Here is a 5,580-nt window from a genome sequence, read left to right on the forward strand (position 1 = left end):
TTTGACCTCTAAAAAACCGAAATAGTAATATAAAAAAATAGTAAAACCAATCAGTTCGGTTTTCGATTTAAAAAAAAAAACCGCAAAACCGAATCGAAATCTCAAATAAACCGATTGTTTTGAAAGCTAAAGCTAAAACCTAAAAGCCTAAAATCCAAATCTAAACTTCGGACTTATGTCTTCTTCGGTTCCCGACTTCTTCTGTTCCCGCTAGCCGCGTGGCATCCCTCGCTGCAATTTTTGCTTCTGCTAACCTTGTTACTGTCTCAACTGCACTCTTTTCCACAGAGTTGAAATCATTCTGCTTTTTGGCCTCCGTTGTCTGCACCCAGACCTTCACAAATTGACCTTATTGATTGATTGCTTTTGCTTGGGAAATCACAGAGAAGATGCAACACATCAGGTGGGATGCACTTTCCTTCTTGGGCATATTATCGAACACGTCCTAGGCATGATAATTATACCATAATTCCTCAACAATATCTCTCTTGAACCTGGCCTGCAAATTCCATATAATCATTCCTTTGTCTATTTCTGTTTGACGTGCAGAGCTCCGCCAGTTTTGGGATTGGGACGGAAAGGAAGAGGGGTTCCGCTGCTGCTGGCGGCCATATTATCGAAGGGACCTACGCCGAATCTGAACCGTTGATTCGCTTGTTGGACTTGATTAGGACCCACAATCATCGTCTATCATCCTTGTTCGAGCGTCGGCTTAAAATTCAGGTACAGACAGTTTATATATTTTCTTTTCTTCTCTACTATAGTTTTATTTTTCCTTTAAAACTAAAAAAAAACTTTGCCACCGTCCTTTTGATTGTATTTATGTCTTAAAAAAAGAAAAAAAATTACCAAAAATACATAACTTTTCATTTTTTTTATAATATATAATCTCGATTTTTGTAGATAGTTTATGTAATAATTTAATATATATATTCTTGGTTGGCCAAAATGAATACAAATGCAATTAATGAATGAAAAAGTTATTCATAAAGCATCATTTATTTATTTGTTCATTGCGGTTAAGTTGTATGCGATCCATTTGGTTGTTGGTTACAACCAGTTAAACATTTATTTATTTTGATTTAAACTTGTTATTTGAACATATTATGTGTTCTTGAACATACTTTGAGACATATTTTGAGTTTTTGTTTGTTAACTTTTTATGTTCGTGGTAGATTTATTAATTTAAGGTTTTTTATAATCGAACCAAATCGAATCGAATTATTTCAATTAATCGAGTATTTGATTATTTCGGTAATTTGATTAATCGCGATTATGATTTTAAAACAATCGTAATCGAACGATTATAAAAAATTTAGTAAAAAACCGAACCGAACCGCGCCCACCCCTAATTTCAAGGGTCCCTGCGTACAAAAAAAATAATAAATAAAACAATAATAATAAATAAATGATAATAGAAAACAAGGATAGGAAAAATAAATAATATTCAAAATTTCAAATTTCAAGTCCTAAATTCTTGGGTAGGACCAAATAAATTTTATTTTCAACAAAAAAAGAAAACTCTAACGCGAACGAAACACAAAACTATATACTAATTTCCAACAATATATTTTTTAAAGAAATTTTTAACAGCAATATTAAAACATAAAATTATTTCCAGACTAGCATACTTGTTCTATGCAATTTTTATGTCAACTTTAATTTAACGATAATGTATCTTTGGAAGATAAAGAGAGAATGCATCTACAATAAACAAGAACAAATTGATTGCATGAATAATATAAATCATCGAATAGCATCTAATATGAACAACTTACAAAATGAAAAGAAATTAAGCACCTAAAAGTAACTGTCAAAAATTCATCAGCATATAGATTTTTTCTTGTAAGTAAAATGCATTCAAAATCTAAACCTTATTTATTTATCCATTTGCTTGTATATTTATTGTAGTTTTCATAATTTTTATAATTTTTATAATTTTTCAGCATACCCAAAACAATCGGTTCAAGTAGCCAGTGCACATAAAATATCTAGATTACGAATTACCATAGCATTTAAAATGGTAGTAATATCAATACCACAATGGGGGGGGGGGGGGGGAACTCAAATCAATATAATTTTTAGTTTTTTCTTTCATTTGTCTAGCATGAAACAATTGAATGAAATAAAACCGCTATAGAAATCAGTATTACAGCAGCATTCAGTTTAGGAAACAAATGAAAAAAAAACACGAGATTTTAATTTTAAGAATTGTTCATAAGTAAAAACATGACCAAATTACCCTAACAATGTTAGTTAATAAACTACCTTCATTATATTAGTTAACAAAACACCTACACAGAGGTTACTACCAAAATTAAGCAAATATAAAAGAATTCAGAAAATAGCTCTTCAAAATCTAATTTCTCTTCAACTATTTATTGTTCAAGAATAATTTGCCAAAAGAAGCTTATTTGTCATACAGAAATGGATTGTGGTGCTCAGCTGACGAGCAAGTTGACTAACCCAAACTCATAATTCCCATCATCACCTTTGCATAACATATAATAGTAATATAATGATTGAGAAACCACAAAATTCATGCGCTGAAATCAAAACATCACAGCAATTCAAAAAACTCGAAATTCATTTGTTGCTTTGAAAGAGGAGAATACATCCAGAATTAACAAGATCAAAACTTTTCAGGACTACTGATCCATGATTGCATGAACAACATATATCATGAAAATAGCATCTAATATGAAAAACTTACAAAATGCAATAGAAATTAAGCACCTAAAAGATTTAGATTTGTTCTTGCAAGTAAAATACATTCAAAATACAAACCTCGTTCATTTTTTTATTTGCTTGTTTATTTATTGTAGTTCCCACAATTCTTATGATTTGTCAGAATTCCCAAACACTTTTTTCGGGGTACTTAAAAATAACTAGATTACAAATTATCAAAGCATTGTAAATGGTAGGAATAACGATATCACAACAGAGAAAAAAAAACTCAAATCAATGTCTTTTTTAGCTTTTTTTTAATTTTTCTAGCATGAAACATTAAAAAGAAATAAAATTATTGTAGAAATCAGCATTATACCTGCATTTTCTTGCATTTACAATGAAAAGAGGCAAAATACTTGTGACCTTAATTTTAAGAATTCTTCAGAAGTAAAGAAATTCATGCTATCTAATAGGATTTCATTACTGAATTTCACAAGTTATATACACATATATACACACAAATATATTATCACATAAATTTTTTGTCGAGAATTCAGATGCAATTTTTTCTTTAATTTCAACTATCTAAACATTTGGACCATAATTTTTATATTTCTTTCAATACAGGCATAGTTCATCTATTTCATCAAATAAAAACATGACCAAATTACCCTAATAATATCAGTTAATAAGTTCCCTTTATTATTACCTATAAAAATTACCTTTATTATATTCTTAGCAGATTTTTCTTTGAATTGGCGGCAGTAAGCTCAAGCTTAGGCTACTCATCACTCATCAGCGTCACTTGGACTTGGATCCAACCACTTGAGAGGAGTCAAAAGCATTGTTTGCATCAGATCGTCCGTCAATTTTCTCCCTTGCCAATCCATCTAGAACGGAACCATAAAACATGCAAGAAAAAAAAAAGGGATTGAAAACTTTAATTGATAATTGAAAATACATAAAAAAAATAATTACAGTTAATATCTAAACCCTAATAAGACGAGTTCAAGAAAAGGGAACTGAATTTATAAATTTTTTATGCGAAATGCTTGAGCATAGATTTTGAATATAATTTCAAAGCTTGCACATTTACCTCGAACTATAAGTGTTCGAAAGATGCCAACTTTTTTATTGCTTGATTTTGGGAGATTAACGAAGGTGAAAAGATGAGGGATCTAGGGACTTAGTGAGAAAGACATAAGGTAAGAGCAAGATTTACAAAATTTAGGAGTAAAAACTCATGGCGACCGCTTGTTTTTCTTTTTGTTGAGCGTCTATAATGGCGGCCGGTGATATCTTTGAGTTGAGTGGCTAGGGTTTCTAACAATGGAAGAATGAGAGGTATTTATATTTTGAATCAAAATTTGGGGAAAAAAATTAAAAAATTGTAAATGTACACGGTATTAAAAAAAAAATTAAAAAATTGTAAATGTACACGGTATTAAAAAAAATTGTTTATTTTTTATCTTGGCGGTAGTTTTACCCACCTAAATGAAACCTAATTACTTATTGTTTCACCAAAAATAAAATTTAATTTAATTTAAAAAATATAGATATAAAATTTAAGCTTGTTAATATTTTTACATAATTTCATTATTTTTAGTTGTTATATAAATTAACTTGATTTAAAAGAAATAGCTATAAATGGAAGATTGAACTTGTTTTAGACAGATTTTGGGGGTAGAAAAAGATAAACCTATCTAGAATAATGAATTTGTATTTTTAAGAGAAACGGGGTACCTCACTGGTTTGTTGTGTGCGGTGTTTCTGAAATTCGAAGGAGGTGAAAAGGGAAAAAGAAAGTGGTAACAATGGTGAAAGGTTTGAACCCAGAAAAAGTCTTTCGAAGCGAGCTTCACGCCTGCAAAACAGTGAAATATACGTTAGAGGTGAAGCCAAGGTACCCCGTCATTCACACTCTGACGCTCAAGTTAGCAAACTCAAGTTTTTTTTTATAGAAAAGAGAGCTTGCCCGCCCTCTATAAATCAAGGTTTAAGGTTGAAGAAAGCTTATTTTGTGGAGTGTGAGTGTTCATGAGTGAATGAGAACATGACGGAGAATAAAACCTAGACCTTTATATATGGAGTACCTCTGTTGCCACATGGCGTATCTTTTTTTGCTATTGGCTATCCCTTTTCAGGCCTTTCACGTCTTTTTACTTTTTTATGATTTTTTGGCCGTTATGTGCATGCTTGGTAATCAAGAAGGCGTTCGTGGCGTATCTCATCCTTTGGAAACATGGCGCGCTCTGGAGAGTGGTCCAGGGTACCTTTGCAAGGACAGTGTCCTTCACTTTTGGCAAAGGTGGCAAGCGGTTGTCCCCCCTTTTCAGTACGACGTTTTGATATTTAATTCTAATAAAATCAAATATTATCCTTCAAGATATGGAAATATTTCTCATGGCAAACTTTTTCAGAGGATTCTCCTGAATCGAATCTGTTGGGTACCTCAAGTTATATGGGGTACCCCGATCTATGCGGGATACCTCTAATTATGCCGGGTACATCTAATTATGCCGGGTACCTCTAATCATGCAGGACACCTCTAATCGTGCGGGGTACCTCGAATCATACCGGGTACCTTGGATTATATTGGAGTTATTCCGATCGTCAACACATGGCATTTTGCTATTTTTCCTGTTTTTCCCCCAAACAGAACTAATTTTGTGATAATTGCACACTATTCAATATACAAATATGAATCATCTAGTGAGTGTAGTATTACTCAAATAATTTGACTTAATTTAGAAATGTAATTGTCATGCTTAAAGTATATAACTGTAAAAATAATTTAATATAACATTATTCAATATTAGTTGCATTCAATTTGTAATTATCCATATTATGTACCATTATGAATTTGATTAATGTTTAGCAAAAAAAAAAATTTACTATATCAAAAAAGAT

Source organism: Citrus clementina, unplaced genomic scaffold (assembly GCF_000493195.1).
Source record: "Citrus clementina cultivar Clemenules unplaced genomic scaffold, Citrus_clementina_v1.0 scaffold_9, whole genome shotgun sequence".
Classification (NCBI taxonomy): domain Eukaryota; kingdom Viridiplantae; phylum Streptophyta; class Magnoliopsida; order Sapindales; family Rutaceae; genus Citrus; species Citrus x clementina.